This window comes from Chaetodon trifascialis, chromosome 19 (assembly GCF_039877785.1).
Source record: "Chaetodon trifascialis isolate fChaTrf1 chromosome 19, fChaTrf1.hap1, whole genome shotgun sequence".
Classification (NCBI taxonomy): domain Eukaryota; kingdom Metazoa; phylum Chordata; class Actinopteri; order Chaetodontiformes; family Chaetodontidae; genus Chaetodon; species Chaetodon trifascialis.
The window spans coordinates 23,835,902-23,853,960 of record NC_092074.1 but is presented as its reverse complement, the minus strand read 5'-3'; the positions used below and the strand labels follow the sequence as shown (position 1 = coordinate 23,853,960).

General features: G+C 48.5%; 2 protein-coding genes across 2 annotated transcripts in view; one reads left to right on the top strand and one right to left on the bottom strand.

Annotated features, from left to right (window-relative positions):
* Window positions 1-18,059, top strand: part of LOC139347780 (exostosin-1) — a 130,589-nt gene that overhangs the window by 24,999 nt on the left and 87,531 nt on the right. The gene's annotated exons all lie outside the window — the stretch shown is intronic.
* c19h1orf198 (chromosome 19 C1orf198 homolog) overlaps window positions 17,385-18,059 on the bottom strand; it is a 207,467-nt gene continuing 206,792 nt past the window's right edge. The window contains exon 7 of the mRNA XM_070987576.1: window positions 17,385-17,396. The gene's annotated coding sequence lies outside the window, so the exon portion shown is untranslated. The remainder of the gene's footprint in view (window positions 17,397-18,059) is intronic.

Genomic DNA, 18,059 nt, shown 5'->3' with positions numbered 1-18,059 from the left:
AGAGCGGTGTGAGTGTGTCCTCTGAACAATCTGAGTGTGTCCTCTGAACAATCTGAGTGTGTCCTCTGAACAACGCCGTGCAGGAAAACGTGACGCTAAGCTCTTCAGACGAAATGACTGAACTGTTTGTTAGTGTCAGATCAGACTCAGCATTGATCAAAGGTTCATGTCAAATCTGAGACTACATTAGAGGACAGTGAAATGTGGGACATCTGCAGCACCGTCCTGTCCACAGACTGTCGAGGACGCTCTGGTACACAGGCTGAACGCTCAGCGGCTGTGGACATTAACCATCCTTTAATGGAGGTCCCACTCTGTAAGTAACGCTTTAAACTGATGATTTCAGCAACTGCAAACTGCAGCGAAGGTGCAAATGTAGCCTACGTGTGTGTGTGTTTGTGTGTGTCTGTGCGTGTGTGTGTGCGTGTGTGTGTGTGTGTCTGTGCGTGTGTGTGCATGTGTGTGTGTGTGCGTGTCTGTGTGTGTGTGTGTGCGTGTGTGTGTGTGTGCGTGTGTGTGCGTGTGTGTGTGTGTGTGTGTGTGTGCGTGTGTGTGTGTGTGTGTGTGCGTGTGTGTGTGTGTGTGTGTGTGTGTGTTCCAGCTCTTCTGACAGCAGCATTTTTTGCCTGAAGCTGAAGTCTGGATGTTTTCTCTCCTCGCCATCTGAGCGGTTTGCCTCTGTGGACGACATTAGATGACAGCGTGCTTCGTAACGGCGCCCAGATGCTCTTTTTATATCCCAGCACTGTACCAGCACAGCTGTTTGCTTTAATTGGATTATAACTTTTTAAATCAGCTGATAAATATTCAGAGCTGCACATCAAATGCAAAGTAACCTGTGGAAATGACCTTTTACTGTTGTCATGAATCAAAACAGCTTTGTTCATTATTAAGAAACATCAAACATGGCCGCTCTTTAAACATGGCCGCTCTTTAAACATGGCCGCTCTCGTGTTGTTGGTTCACATTTGAAGCAGCTTTCTTATGTTTCTGCTCTCCGACAGTAATTTTCTTGCCTTTGTGTTCATGCTGTTGTTGTTTCTTGTTGATCAGAAAACAAAAAGGCGACATCGTGACGAGGAGTTAAGATGAGTAAGCGGCAGACTGTGATTGGCTCAGACACCAGTCAGTCAAGCGAAGTCAGAGCAGAACTTTAGAAGCTAACTCAGCGAACCGACCAGCACGCTGTCCCTCTGCACGCCGGCCGAGACGTTGTCCAACTCTTAATATTTGTCTTTTCTAAACTTTGAAGGTGGATGAAATTTCATCAGAACAACGTTGATCAAAGCAGGAGGTTTCAGCCACGCTAACAACTCTGTGAGGCTGTGCTAAGCTAAATGCTAACATTAGCATTACCAGTCTGTCACTGGTGTGGTGATACACGTCATTCTGGGAGTCAGCAGACCAGTTCAGGCGTTTGGGTCTGAGGTTCATTCGGCAGGTCGAATGTTCGCCGTCTTCGTTTCCACGTTACCTTCAGCTCATTGAACGCAGAGCAGAGGCTGATGGGAAATCATTAGCTTTGTGAGTACTGGTGTTGGACAGGTTTGGACCTGAGGACGGGGGATGTCACAGTTCATCCTGAGGGTCAGTGAGGTTTCATCCATAAAACATCCGCAGAGACGTTTGTGAGGAACGAAGCGGTCGACATGCAAACGTTTCCCTCTGAAGAAGGTCACGTTTCATCCTGCGACTCTGTGATCAGCTGTTAGGACGATCCGTCCTCTGAAGAGGAAATAAACCGCTTCAGATACAGTCTGCGGGAGTGTGTCCTCAGATGATGTCCACAATCTGCTGGCAGCGCTGATATCTGTGTCCTACAGTCATGTCCCACAGCGGACGCTGCTGTACGTCTCAGTCAGACGTAGAAATACAGATTTCAGATAATCGGCTGCAAGTTTGAATAAACTGTCCGACGAAGCAACAAGAAGCAGACTGAACAGAAGAGAGAAAGTTTGAGAGCGAAGAAGAGGAGGTGAAGAGGTGAGGACTGGACAATGAGACATCCCTGTCTGGCTGTCTTCCTCTCACCGTCTCACCCCCCTCCCCCGTCTTATTTTAGCCTCCCTCCATCCTGCTGGCTCTGTTCCTCTGTCTTTCCCCACGATGCCGACTGTCTCTGAAGTTCATTTATTCGGATGTCTTGTCTCTCGTCTCTGCGTTTGACTCGCTGTCTCCAGTCGGATACCGAACACGCTTTCTAAGAGCCGCCTGAAAGCAGAAGCACCACTTTTATGTCCTGAGTGAGAGAAAGAGACAGAGATGAGAAGACAGACAAAAGCAGGAGCCGATGCCTTCTGGGAGTTTCCCAACGCTGTTCAGAGCGAGTGTCAGGAGCGTCTGTGGAGAGCAGCGTCTGGCAGGCAGCGCTGCGATGAAGAGGAGGTGAGTGTGCATACAGGATGATGCACACTGGAAGAGCAGCCTGCTGCTGAAAGGTGGATCAAATCTGAAGCTTCATCAGCTAACAGCAGAGACATGGAAACAACAACAAGAGCACCGAAAACAACGTGTCTGCCCGATCGCTCCTTCAAAATAAAAGCTGATTAGAAACTCTCTGGAGACGTCTGACCTTTACTTTCTTCCTTTGCCGTCCTCGCTGTCTCTGCTCACCTGTTGACATCACTTCCTGTCTCCTGTATCCCATTTCTTCATTCAGGACTTTCATGTGATTGATGTGTTAAAAGCGGCAGCAGCTCTTTGTTTCGCATTTATTCATTTTCAGTGATGGAGCACAAGGGTTTGTATTTCCTGCTCCATTTTTATGTAGGGCCCTAATGGACTGGGTGAGGTGTGTGTGTGTGTGTGTGTGTGTGTGTGTGTGTGTGTGTGTGTGTTTGTGTGTGTGTAAATCTATATGTAGCTGATTGAGAAAGGCCTCTGGTAGCTAATGGCTGAAATAATGATTGCTGCAAATGGAAGTGCCGAAGGCTGCCGGCTGCTGTGTGTAAGTGAAGGATGAAGAGTGGAGCTGCTGTTTGTGATACGACGGAAACGAGTCGTGATCAATGTTTCATACGTGAGCGAGACGCTGAGCTGGTGGAGGAGGAAACGGAGCGAGCGCTCCTCTCTTCTCCTTCAGTTAACAGATCAATGCTCCAGTATCAACACTCCTGATGCTGAGCCTATTTTCAGTATCAATACGCGTGTCAATAGGATCAATAGCAAGAAAATCAAACATTCAGGGGCTGTAGATGCGCCTCATTGGCTTTCACACATTTCTCATTCAGCAGGAGAAATAATGTGAGCACGTGATGAAGGAAAGAAACGACGAGTCGTTCCATGAAGCCAGGAGTTTCTCTGAATGAAGCATCAGGACAGATGGTTCTTCTCTGCACTACAACACGCGAAACGTCCACCGACAGACACAACATGGCTACAGGGAGACACAGAGAGAAGAAAGACGAGCCGGAAAAGACAGAAAATGATGAGCCAGAGATTAAGAATGACCACAAAGAGACAGAAATGACTAAGAGGGATGAAGACACACAGACTGCTGGTGTCCTCTGAGGCTCCTCTGCTCATCGTCTCCAGAGTTAAAGTTGTTATTCTGTTCATTCATTCCCACTGCCCCCCCACTGCCCCCCCACTGCCCCCCCATCAGCACATCTGAGCCCAGACGTGGCCGGCGTCCATGGACCTGCATCGACCCGCCACGTGCAACTGACCGCAGCCAATGGAAGGCCTGTGAGGGTGTGAGAGGGAGAGAGAGAGAGTGTGTGTGTGTGTGTGTGTGTGTGTGTGTGTGTGTGTGTGTGTGTGTGTGGGAGTGTGTGTGTGTGTGTGTGACTGTGTGTGTGTGTGGGAGGGTGTGAGAGGGAGAGAGAGAGAGTGTGTGTGTGTGTGTGTGTGTGGGAGTGTGTGTGTGGTGTGTGTGACTGTGTGTGTGTGTGGGAGGGTGTGTGTGTGTGACTGTGTGCGTGTGTGTGTGTGAGGGTGTGTGTGTGTGTGTGTGCGTGGGAGGATGTGTGTGTGTGTGTGTGTGTGTGTGTGTGTGGGAGGGGGTGTGTGTGTGACTGTGTGTGACTGTGTGTATGTGTGTGTGTGTGTGGGAGGGGGTGTGTGTGTGACTGTGTGTGTGTGTGTGTGTGTGTGTATGTGTGTGTGTGTGTGTGTGTGTGTATGTGTGTGTGTGTGGGAGGGTGTGTGTGTGTGTGTGTGTGTGTGTGTGTGTGTGTGGGTGTGTGTGTGGGAGGGTGTTGGCAGCTGGGCTGAATTCAGCCACCTTTCCCGCTGACAGTATAAAAGCAGCCGTCCAGCTCACGGCTCACCAGTTAATCCCAGTGACGCTGTGGTCGCCTCAGCTCGGTCACATGGTCCCTGCGAGGCCGCCGTTATTCTGACTCTTGTGAGCAGCGAGCAGCACAGAGACGCACTGAAAGCAGAGGAACATTTCTAAATGGTTGTAAACAGCTTTTGGCCTTTTTTCTGCACTCCAGCTGAAGCTCTGCAGAAAGCTGGAGCTCCCAGAGCGAAGTGACGGGAGGAGAGCGCAGACACGGCGTCCAGTATTCCTCTTTTTAAAGAGAGAGAGGAGGACGTGCTCGACAAACCCTCCACTGGTTCATACAGCGCATTGTTCATTATCTGCTCATTCTCCTGCACGTTTTCTCCTCCTCGACGAGGAAGACCAAGATACAAAGATATGAGAAAGGTCTCGGCACCAGAATGAGACAGAACATGACGCAGAGAGGCAGAGCGGCTAAAAGGTAGAGGCATGTCATGAATTTTACACCGCTACATGGAGAAATCCTCTGCTGGCCGGCAGAGGAGGAGGAGGAGGAGGAGGAGGAGGAGGATGAAGACGAGGAGAGAGGACGGACAGTGGATCCACGCTGGGAGCTTAGTCTTAGTGTACGTCAGACGCTTTGGATCAGAGAGCTGAGAGTCAACATGTGAACGTTAAGACTGATCTCAGATCAGCAGATCGTTCCTCTCGTCACGCTGGAACAGACTCCACAAACTGACCTGAGCTCAGACGCTGCTGGAAAATGGCTCAGTGGAAATGAACTCACTGGTTTCCATTCAATAAGAGACATAAACAAGTCTACCCATCAAACCTTACATTCTGACGCGTCCTTGAATGCATCACATGACCTCACTGATGTATTTCTTGTTTCCTGTTCAGTGGTTGAACTTGCTCCCTTTCCTCTGATCTGCTTTGATTATGTTTCCTCTCATAAAACACTTTGAGATGTGCTGCATAAAGTTTATCATCAAATTCACTGAGAGGAATAACAACAAACACAACGTTCACTTTTAGACCTCCACCGTGGACGTCTTCAGACCAGCCCTGGACGACGGTTACGTCCAATCAGACGAGTGACCGCGCTGAACCAATGAACAGCAGCGAGACGGGCCCCATTTAGTCTAATGAATACGTCCGGCGTGGACGAGCCCGCGGACGATCCCCCGGCCCTGAAACTAATTGCTGGATGTTGATTTTCGTTGTCTGGAGTGAGTTAACAGGAAATCGAAGTGACGGGGTGGCAGTTCGTTAAGAGATATCAATAGTGATCTCGTTTGCATGGTAACTAATGAGGCGAGGCTTCAGGCGCTTTGTTATTGGATAAGTGGAGGCTGACAGGAAGATGTATTAGCCTACAGCTTCAGCAGCAGGATGGAGAGAAGAAGAGAAGAGAAGAAAAGAGAAGAGAAAAAGAGAAGAGAAGAGAAGAGAAGAGAAGAGAAGAGAAAAAGAGAAAAGAAAAGAAAAGAAAAGAAAAGAAAAGAAAAGAAAAGAAAAGAAAAGAAAAGAAAAAAAAACAGATCACAGAATTAAAGCACGACAACAGATAACACAGCCTGACGCTGTGATTGGTCAGAATTCAAGTCACATCCTCACATCTGCTTTTAGCTGCTGTCGTCTCAGGTGCTCACGTTAGCTTCTCCTCACCCACCATCCTGGTGAAAAACATCTCAGTTTACATTATGGTGTATTTGTGGAGGGAAATAAGGCAGAAAGTGCTCAGACAGCTTCTTCGCTCTTCAGGCCAAATCCTCTTCGACAGGGAGGAAAAGTTCTCTTGTCTTTTTTCTTTCTGTCAAAACTTTAGTTTCTCCAGCAGCCGTGCCAACTTCCTGCGAGGGCAGCTCACAAACAAGCGTCTCTGTCCTCCACCCACCCCGAGGAAGAGCGAGCTTCAGTTTCCACGCACACACACACACACGAACACACACACACACACACACACACACGCACACACGAACAACCTGAGGAAACATGCTGGAGGTGCGTTCAGGGGAAATCAGACTTTATCTCACCGATCTGACTGACGACTTCTGTGAGATTTACTTCATCAGTTCATCAAATGTTGTTGAGCTGAGACGATGTTTGTCTCCGATCAGATTTTAAGAATTATCAGCGGAGCGTCGTCATCTTTCAGCAGCTTTCATCATCTTTGAACAGACTGCTTTCAGTTACGGATCAGCTGACATGAAAATGAAGGAGCAGCCAGGAATCAGCTGTTTCACCAACACCTTAACCTTCCTCACGTCACCACTGCTGCCCACCAGCTTCCTTCTGGAAGAATAAAATTCCATCTTACTGGTTTTAGTGGGATGGAGAGGCTGCGTTTCCTAGCAACATGGCATTTAGTGTGTGTGTGTGTGTGTGTGTGTGTGTGTGTGTGTGTGTGTGTGTGTGTGTGTGTGTGTTTGAGGCGTCCTGCTGTTACAGTGACAGTTATTAGTTGTTTTAATTGTTGCTGCTCATTTGTGTTTCATCGTCTGACTTTGTCTTCTTCGCTGGTTAACACCACGCGCGCGCACACACACACACACACACACACACACACACACACACACACACACACACACACACACACACACACACACACACACATTTACTCAGAGTACATTTTACTTGACTTTTGACTTTGATGTGATGAAGCCGAGCTGCAGGACTTTGACTGGCTGTAATATTCGTGTACTCTCTCCACCTCTGTGAGTACTTTGAAGAGCAAAGCAGGAAAATCTGAATCACTGCCTGAACAACAGCCTCACCTGAGAGGAGGACAGCGTTTTATTTCCCTGTCCTGTCATGGCGTCGGGACGGGAGGGGAGTGTCTCTGTGGAGTGGACCGCAGTGAAAACCAGCCGTTCACGTGTCACCCTCCATGGCGCGGTGCTAAAATCACTACCTGTGACGACTTCTGGTCTGAGCATCCCTCACGCAGAGACCGCCCCCGCCTCGTCCTCCTGGGCTTCACATCACGATGGGATCGGACAGGCGTGCGCAGGGATGGCGGGGAACACGTCCTAATGTCGCGGAGACGTGACTGACAGCAGGACATCCCTGCTGCGCGAGGAATCCCTGGATGCAGCCAGGAGCACTTAGCCGCTGTTTGTGCGCGTGGCCAGTGCTCATGGCAGGCATGAACAGCCTCGTGTGGAATTAGTGAGCCGGGATCAGGACTGTCCTCGGTCAAATGTCCATCACATATTTTCATGTATTGTTTCATTTCACTTTAAACAAAGAAACGTCAGACTGGATGAATTTGAACACAGCTTTCATTTCCGCCAGTGAAAAATGAAAAGAAAGAATAAATAATTAATAACATTTTTTCCAAACCGATGACTGCAGATGACGATCTGAGATTTATTAGCTAGAAAACACACTGGGACCACAGCATGGAGCCTTTCATGGTTCAGCGTCCTCCAAAAAAAGGACATTTATTATATTTGTCTTCATCAATATTTCCAGTCATGAAATCTACATTTTGGCCATCTTTCCTCATATTTAAGGTATCTGTAGATATCTTTTCATTTATTAGATTTATGGCTTCAAACTGTGTCTGATATCACTGTTGGCTCTGAAATCCGTGATTTGAGGCGGCTGAGCTGGGCTGCACGGTGGCGCAGCAGGTAGTGCGCGTGCCTCACAGCAAGAAGGTTGCCGGTTCGATCCCCGGGTCAGACGGGGCCTTTCTGTGTGAAGTTTGCATGTTCTTCCCGTGCATGCGTCATTAGGTTAATTGATTGGGCCTTTCATGTGGCCCTGCAATCGGCTGGCGACCGGTTCAGGGTGTACCCCGCCTCTCGCCCATTGTAGCTGGGATAGGCTCCAGCCCCCCGCAACCCCGAAAGGGATAGGCGGTATAGATAATGGATGGATGGATGGAGGCGGCTGAGCTGTAAAGAGGCGTGACGCGTGTTCAGAAGCTTATTGGCTATTGAATGTGTCAGTCATGTAGAAACTTTTTTTCTAGCTCTGGTTGCTAGAATTCATTTGGCAGATCCTGATTGGTCCACAGATGTCATGTGAAGCCTGAGGCTCCGCAGTTACTGGACAGAAGATGGCGCCAATTTGTGTTTGCTTCCGGAAGTTGTGACGGAGAAAAATGCATAATACGCAAATTAGCTGCTAATCTGAGAGGAGGAAACATGTTTCTGTGGATTATTTCCGTGTTATGGACTAAATATTTTCACTGGCGTGGATCTTCTGGACCTCTGTGGATGTTTCCGGCCGTGTTTGTCGGAGTGTTATCGATCTGTGGATCAATGAGAGCCGTCAGCGGTGAGTTTCCTCCATGTAGCTTCAGTTTTTAAACGCTGGTTTGTCTGCTGTTGGTTTGTTGAGCCTGCTGTTTGCTTGTGTTTTGAAATGGTTTCCATCTGTGGATTAATGAAAGTCTGAGTGTTTTTAGCTGTTTGATATGAATATAAATATAAATGTAAATATGAATATGAGTATGAAGGCAGCGCTAAAGCGTCCTGCGGCTCGCAGATGGACCGCTGCCTCCTCACAAAGTCACAAAACAATGAACAACTGGACAAAACAAAAGACATCCATATGAATATATAATTATAAATATGAAAAACTGATCTGGAGAATACTAACGACTAAAACAGACTAATTTGATAAGCAACAGTGATTTATAAAGGAATGAACTCAGATATAAAGTGATTGATAGAATAAATCAATAGACTGATATGTGCAATAAACACAAACTAATGGATCAGATCATTAAAATTCATTCATTCAGGTGAATATACAGCATTATTAGGCTGATGCTCAAATGAAGGACTAATACATGAACTAACAAAGCCAAATTCAGAGATAAAGAAGAATTAAAAATGAGTGAGCAGCATGCAAAGAAATGGACGTGAAGTAAAGAAAGAAAGAGCTAAGCTTGGTGTCGAGGTCGTTCTCATCCTCATTTCTGCCTTTATCTCAGTCATCCTGACACGTTTGTGCTTGTTTGCTGCTCTGATGCTGTTAAAGATCTTTGGATATTAAATAAGAGGAGTTTTGTCTCGTCCCATCCCCGGCCCTCGTGGTCTGAGGGATTCAGGGTCTGGCCTCGTGGAGGCTGATGTCTGTTGCTGGAATAAATCTCCTCGCTGAAGAGCTGACAGATGGTGGCAGTAACCGAGGCGTTTTGGTTTGGAGTATATCCGAAGGGCAAAACATCCAGATAAAGCTGTTAGTGCCAAGAGCAATTTGATGTGAAACTGTAGTTGTCAGCAGCGTCTTTATAGTGGCTGTCTGGATGAGTGAAAGCCTGCAGCCGGCTCAGGGGAGGGAGCTGCTCCGGATCCACGCTTCACGGCTTAAAGATGTCCTCCTCGACGGCGTACGTTTCAGACATTACAACACCAGCTGTCCCCCGCATGGGCGTTAATCAGGGCCTGGACCCTCAAACTTTCCTGCTCGGCCTTCATTAATGCTGAGGGTTGAGGTCATCACGTGTGTTTTAAACTCCTGTGATGATGGAAGAAAATCTGTCTTGGGGAGTCGCTGATGTCCCTGCAGTCTGGATGCAGCAGTGCTTGTTAAGGCGGCTTCAGGCAAACGCTCTGAGCGGTGCTGGATCTGCCGCCGTGTCAGCTGACCTCGTGTAATTGGCGTCTCGTATTGGGCGGTCTGTTCAAGCTGTCAAACTGGCCGCTCGCTCTCTGCGGCCGCCGGCGGTTCATTCACGCCCAGCGTCCGTGTGGAGGCTTGCATTGATTTTCTCCTGCTTCCTGCCTCAGCGTTGTTCTTTCTCCTTCAGCACAAAGAAAAACACACATGACGAAACAGTCCAACAAATCATCAGACCGAACGGACGAGGCGCTGCCGGCTGCGTCAGAGGAGAGCAGAACGAGCCGTGTGACCTCTCCAGAACCAGTCAGCTGAGTGTTTTTAATGTGCTGCTGCTGCCAGGGCGAAGGTGTGATGAGGCTCAGGTGAGGAAGAAACACAAACACTGTCGATGGTGCTGATTACACCGACGCACAGCCGGCCCTCTCACAGCCCACTTCTGGGGAACAGAGAGCCAAAAAGCTTGTTGGCTTTGTTTCACCATCTCCTCTATGAAACCTCCTCTGCTGGACTGTAAACTGCTGCACAGATGTTTTTACCTTTATTTTAAATGAACAAATGTTTTTATTTCCTTTTCAACAACCTTCAAGAGATGTGGCCGACAGTCCAGGAAAAGCAATTGGCAGAGAGGAAGCAGGAGGAGGTTAGAGGAGTTATTGCTGCTGGCTGTGTTAGCATTTAGCTCACCAGCTGCAGTGGCCCAGTGTGTCAGACACCTCAGACCCTTTCAGGAGGTTGAGCAAAGAAGTGTCACTTCAGTGACCACCACGATCCACGAACACGACCAGTCAGAGCAAATGAACGCCGCCGCCGCCGCCGCCGCCTCACAGCCTGGCTGCACATTAACTCATATGAGTAAACAGCTGCCGTGCTCTGTCCTTTGGATTCACTTTCTGCAGGTGAAATTTATTCCAGCACCGACATCAACACCCAGTCAGGTGCTGGAGCGTGTCATTGAAAGGCAAAGCGCTCCTTTGTTCATTTTGGTTTGATTTTTTCATGAGAAACTGTGTGTGCATGGAAATGACCAGCCCAACAGGATGACGACTGATTTTAGTTAAATCTACATAAAATGTGACGACTCTGAACATCTAACCACCCATATAGAGTCAGTGCACCCCCCCGACCCCTGTCAATGCAGCACTCGGCGAGACTGACGCTGACGGTTTTTCTTTCACGAGACCGAGCTGCTCTCTCTCTCTCTCACCCCCCACCCCCCCACCCCCCCCATGAGAGGTGACGGGCACAGACAGTCTGGATAGATCGGAGGAGACATGGTGAAGATGGCAGAGCTGTGATGTGAGCCTATTACAGCGGCAGTACAGGTGGTGCTGTCAGTCCACCATTGCTCTGCGCCTCCTCCTGCCCTCCCTTCATCCACCTCTCGCCTCCCTCTCCCTCCTCTTCCTCCCTCCATTGTCCCTGCGTGCTGTCTGCATGCACCTGCTGGATGTGCTGTGAGTTGTTGTTTGTTCCGCTGAGCTCACATCGAGCACTTTTCTTCTGTTTCTGACCTCCTGATGATGAAGCGTTTTGTTGCTTTCATTGTCCATCGGTGGCTTCAGGGAGGTGCTCGTGAGGTGGCCTATAGGTTTGACAGTGAAGGCTCCTTTTGGATGCTCAAAGAACAAGATGTGGCACCTTCGCCTGCTCGTCTTCACTCACCTCCTGATAATGAACCCTGCTTTGAATGAGCAAAGTAAATTAATTTAAAACACGTGTATTTGAGTCAGTTTGCCTTCACACGAGATGCCGGGTGTAACTTTGATCCTTTCACTGTGCCAGTCTGTTTTATCAGGAGAAAGCAGAGGTGAGAAATGAAGCCATTTTCTTCATCAAAAAGAGCAGCCAAAATCCTGATTTCTGCACGTTGTTCAAAAAGCACTTTAGCTGCACAAAAGCACCTGTTTCCACAGGTACGAACAGGTAATCTGTATCTGGACGTGTTATCTGGATAACAGCACCGGCAGGCTTTTGCATTCACAGCTGGTTTTAATAAGCTCTCTTGATCCTGATTCTGCCTGCATTGTGATCAGATCCCAATATGCAAATGAGTCAGACACAGCTGATGGACTTTAAGAGAAGAGCCATGTTTCAGACGGGCGGCCACGGTCTCTGAAGGAGGACGGAGACAGAGGCGGAGTGAGGTGCTGAACAGCAGCTCCAGATGTGGTCCACACGTTCATGCATTTACTCCTGCACTGACACGTGATCAGTGCTGCCCTGCCGTGGTTTCAGCGGCACCACGGTCCTTGTTGAATCTGGCACAGTGGCTTTAACTGCTCAGCCTCAGCCTGAGCCTCAGCGACCCGTCCTCGCCTCCCTCCTCCTCTGTTTCCCGCTGTGTTTGATCATAATGCCACTCGTCGTGCAGGGATTCAGGGCGCGGAGAGTGTTTGCTCGCACTTTGTTGTGCTCTAAATATTTTTATGCATGGCTTGAAGCGCCACAGTGCAGCGTGCTCACATAATGATGAATGATCACGAAGAACTCTGGGCAAAGCGGGCTCCTGGAGTTTACATGATTGTTGACTCTCTGTGTCTGCTGGAGGGGTCTATTTTAGGACGTTCACCTGAGTTATCATCAGCAGCAGCAGGCTTCTCCTGAGCAGAGCAGCTAAAGTCAGGCCACAGAGGGCTCATGACTCATGAAACAGGGCCAGCGCTTAAATTAGCAAATGCTCTTTGTGAACCGGCTGTTGTGCTCAGTTATTCTGCAAACGCTCTTTTATTTATGTGCACGTGTTGCAGACGGTGATCTGAAATGAACTGAGCTGTCACAGCTCGCAGGTGTGGTCACGAAAAGCAGGTCAGTCAGTCAGGATGAGACGGGCGGAGGGATGTTTGCCTTTCTCACCGGAACTGAGAACATGTTGACGCTGGAATCATAATTATTATTCATCATTCACACATCAGACAGAATCATGTTCATGGCAGACCGTTTTTAAATTTAGCTGGAGGATCACAGCATTATTAACGTACATGTGTCAGAGGTTCAGGCTGTCATCCTCAGAGTGAACGTGTTGATCAGCTGTTCCTGCTCCTTCTGACACTCAGTGACTCTTCAGTCTGTGTGCACGCTGGAAGCTCTGACAGGCTGCAAGCCATCAGTTTGTTATCTAAAGATAACGAGATCATTGAGCTGAAGATAAAGAGATGGCGCTGTGCTGCCGTGACCGACATGCATGGTTAGAAAACACCAAAAGACTCCTGATTGAATAATCTCACACATCAGCAGAGTGAGCGGAGAGTTTATCGCATTATGATCGCTTCCCTCTGACCTTATGAGGATGAAGCCCTTTATGAGACGAGTTTGATAACGGCTTAAATAGACACACTCAGTGAGAACATTTGGGCACAAAGACAGATTTTAAAGGCTCACAGCTCTGAACTGTGGATCCTTCAGACCTCACAGCGGACGACACGTGGAGGCCTCCTTAGATTTACCCCAGAAACCATGTGAGCTTCATTTATGATGTAAGCAGAAACATGACTGAATCATAAAGGTGTAAGAACTAGACGCTGGCGTGCTTTCCATAAGATTTCAGTGAGTCTTCTCTGCTGGGCAGATCCCACTCTGACCAGTCAGTGAGTCCACAGTGCGGGATGAACAGTCTGTTTTCAGCTCTTTCAGTGCTCCAGTCTGCGCTCACAAAGCGCAGTAATGAGAGCGAAGCTGTAACTGACTCAACTGAACTGATTAAAAGTCCTTAATTGCTTCCAAATGTGATTTGCTGCTTTGTTGGCATTTGCACATTTTTGCGTGCGCCTACCTGTTCTTTCAGGATGTGGCTGGAACAGGGTGTATTTCTCCGTCTCCAATGAAAACACACTGATTAATGAGCGGACGCCGCAGTCCTGCAGGGCCATAATTCATATTAATTCATAATTCATATTTCACAGAGAGGGTTTGTGGGGCTTTGTGAGTGCGTATCAGGCTGATGTTTACTGTTCATGGCTGATTGTCGAGCTGTAAACGCTGTGTGTGTGTGTGTGTGTGTGTGTGTGTCAGTGTGTGTGTGTGTGTGTGTGTGTGTGTGTGTGTCAGTGTGTGTGTGTGTGTGTGTGTGTGGGGGGGGGATGCTGTTAGAGTGAAGCTGCCAGCTGCTGGCTCTCCTCTTCCTCATCCTGCTCACACTGCCAACCAGAAACTTCAAGCAGCTATCCAGCGCTGGCTTAACGAGCACGGACAGTGTTTTTCCTCACTGAGAGCGAACGCTTTCACTCCCCTGCCCATTCTTCCTCCCTGACAGCCCTATTTATTGGCCTCAACAGCTGAGGGAAGGATTATGGAGGGATATAAATGAGAAGAAGCACAGAGAGTCCTGCTGGGACTTGAACCCAGGAAAAGAGAGCATATAAGCTCTTCCAGGAGGGGATCGCCTTTGTTTCTCAGCAGCATGTGACTCTGCTCTGGCTCACCGGATGCAGAGTTTAACACAGAATATTCCAGCCAGCGTAAAGCTTCAGCTGCCGTCACCGCCCGCACAGCAGAGAGCAGCTGACTCTGGGTCAGCCTCGTGAGCAGCACAGAGCAGCCTGTGCTGGTCACGAGGCTGACTCTGGGTCAGCTCTGTGATGGCGTTCAGCTCGTGATAAGTGCAGCGCCGTGGACTGTTTGCCTCCTCAGCACTTTGTTAGCTGTGTGATTATTTGATGGACGTGCCAGTTAAACTAATGGGAACGCTGCAGTATATTATTGTACTCTGTACTCTGTACTCCATTACACTTATTTAAGTAACTAGTTACTTTGCAGCTTGAGATCAATGATACAAATACAGTAAACAAAAACACTGTGATGTGTTATTGTAGGTTGATATAAGAGCAGATTTTACTGATAGACGTTATTTTGAAATGTGCTTCTGCTAAATGAGTACTTTTACCTGAGGTACTTTAAGTAATACTTGTAACAGGTTTGTTTGAGAGCAAATCTTAGAGTCTTAGATGAGCAAGACTCGATGCTCTTCAGTGAATGACAGCTTCAGGAAATGTTTGACAAGGCAAACGCTTTGATTGGGGATCAATACAGCCTCATTGATATCATGATGTCATCACTGGGTCTGTTTATTGAATACGTTTGTGTTATTGATCTAAATGTGCAGAGTAACTGAAATCAGTGATCAAATAAATGCAGTGGGGTAAAAAGTGTGAAATACTGTGGAGTAAAGTACAAATATCTCTGAGTTGTACCTGCTCCATGTACTCTGCTGGCTGATGTTTGCTGCCGTCTGTCCTGTTTGTGTTGGAAATGAATTTCTTGTGATGGAGCTGATTGTTGGTTAATTTTCTGTGAACACTGCGATGCCTCCACGCTGCGGGTTTACAAAGCGGTGAAATGGATGGTGGTGTTTGAAGACGAGTGCTGGTCCTGAGCTGGTTCTGGAGCCTGTGTGTCTCCTGGTGGTTTTGGTGGTTTCAGTGGTTTCGGTGGGTTCTCTGGTAGCTCGCTGTCACAGCTCTGGGTTTCTCCAGCTCAGCACAGGTCCAAATGTAGCCCAACAAAACGAAAAAGAAAATAATGGTGCAGTTTGAAATATGTCTCAAACACACATTGTGTGTGTATCGGGGACGTCCACAGGGCGTCTTTAAGTGCTCTTAATACGTTGAAGTGTGTGTGTGTCCTGTCCTGCTGCTGCTGTGGACTGCTGCGTCGAGGTTTTTCCACCTCAGCTCACCGTGCGTGCTCGCATATGAATTGTTGAGGGAAAAGAAAGGAGGTTGTTGTTGTCGCAGAGATTCTGCTGAGGCAGACTCGCCGTGTGTTTATGGGGACACGGGGACCTCAGCCAGGGACACGGGGACCTCAGCCAGGCCTCAGTCTGTGGACTTTCCCACCTCTCCTCTTGTGATAAATGCACATAAACAGAAAGTGGACAAACTTCTGTCCAGCACTGTATTTGTGATGGTGCGTCTGCGTCCTCGGTGTGGACATTCTCCTCTGTCAAACCTCTGCTTTTCACACCTCGCTCCTTTTAGCGCAACAGATCAAAGAGGACACGATAGCAGAGACTGAAAGGTGCAGTGAGACAGTGGACGGCGTCTCTGGCCGCAGTCAGGAGCATGTGATTAATTAACTGACCTGCCTGAACTCTGAGAACTAATCAGGAAGTAGATCAGATGAGCAGGAACAAATAATTAGAGCAGGTGTCTTCTGGACCTCGCTGTCCTCTTCCTGCTCTTTCTTTGTGTCCACATGTGAACACACACTCACAGATTAGACTACAGTGCATTTTAATGTCAATCACGCAATGCGTGTTCACACAGTTTCTAATGCCATCCATCCATTATCTATACCGCCTATCCCTTTCGGGGTTGCGGGGGGCTGGAGCCTATCCCAGCTACAATGGGCGAGAGGCGGGGTACACCCTGAACCGGTTGCCAGCCGATTGCAGGGCACAGTTTCTAATGGTTTTCACATTTTGAAGCTTCCCTGCTTCACCTCCAGCAGACATGGAGAACATGGAGAACATGGAGAACATGGAGGACACAGAGTATTACACTGGTTTACAGCAGCTGAGCTCCATCTCAGCTGTGAAGCAACACAGTTTGAATCCAAACAGGCAGACAGATGTGGTCAGCCCTTCTCTCTCCAGCCTCAGTGAGCAGCTGACTGACGACTGGGGGTCTTTACAGTTTGGCTGAACTATGAGAAACCTGACGTGCTTTAGGACAAACATGGCGGAGCACAGGTGACTGTGAGATCCAGACACAGTATTTAAAATCAGAAAGATGTCATCCAGCCGTCATCCACTGTGGTCCAGCACACCAGATAAAAACACGAACCGTCGCGACTGGCGCCCAGTTTGTTCCTGCAGTCGGGCAACAGGAGTCGGGCTGAGACGTTCTGTCCCTCGCTGGACAGCCTGCATGGACAGCCAGTCCTCAGTCAGTCATTTAGCGCTGCCTCACCTGCTCCCACTCCTCTTACTCCTCTTACCCCCCTCCTCTAACTCCCATCCTCTAACTCCCCTCCTCTTACTCGTCTTACTCTTCTCTGCTTACTCCTCTCCTCTTACTCGTCTCTGCTTACTCCTCTCCTCTTCTTCCTCTCCTTTAACTCCTCTCCTCTTCCTCCTCTCTTACTCCGCTCTTCTTACTCTTCTCTTCTTACTCCCCTCCTCTTCCTCCTCTCTAACTCCTCTCCTCTTACTCCCCTCCTCTTGCTCCTCTCCTCTTCCTCCTCCTGGGCGTTGCTGGCTCCGGCCTGTAGATTACATCATGTTAGCGTCGGCGGTGCTCGTTATCACTCAGAGCGTCTGTCTGGAGATTTACTACAAAGTGTAATTAGTACCAAAGGCGGTCGGGCCGACTTGATAAGCGTGTCCTGTCGTCTCAGAGGGCTAATATGTCTTCTCGTTGCGTTCAGTGGCTCTTCAAACTCTCCGTCAGCCTGAGTGTTTATACCCCATCGCCTCCTGTCCGTCTGTCCGTCTGCAGGCTCGTCTGGGCTCCCTCCCTCTGCACCTCCTCTCTCAGGGTTTCTAAAAGGGACTTTGATCATTTTAACAGCCGTATAAAGCTGACAGGTTCACCAGAGAAAGCGTCCTGTTGCTCCAGAGTAGATGCTGGAGACATGACGTTTAGGTGACCTGACATTTATGGGCTCGCCAAGGACTCACATGACATGCCGGCCGACTGGGAGGGAGCGCCTGTCCACCCAAAACCTGGAATGAGCCTGTGAAAGCCACACGGAGGTGCCAGCCAGCCTTTAAAGCTGCATTAACGTTAGAAAGTCTGGAGTTCACTTTTCCAAACTTTCCTCCTCAGAGGCACAAATACAGTTTTAATAATCAAAAGATCTTTGAAGTCAAAACACGTTTCAGAAAAATCTTCATAAAACTCCAAACTTTTGTCTCACATCGCCGTAAAATGAGTTCTTCTAAGAGCTCACTGGGATTTTTTTTCCATTTTCTAGACTAAATATGTGATAAATTGAGGAAAACGACTGCAGCTGTCGTTCAGAGCAGAACTGATTCCTCAGTTCATCGATCAGCTGATAGATCAGTTTCTTTGGGTGGCTGCTTCAGGCCCAGCATGGACCAGTCAGCACTGCAGAGGGTGGACTGGTAGCTGAAGCTGTTGAGGTGCCTTTGAGCAAGGCAGCAAACCCCAACTGCTGAGGACGCCTGAGTGTCTGTCCCCAGTGATGTCTGTGTTGAGCTCAGGTCGTAAATCTCACTGGACTGTCTTGGCAAGTCATTCGAAGACTTTTGGGAAATTGCGACGGCCATTTTTCACCGTCATGTAGAGCA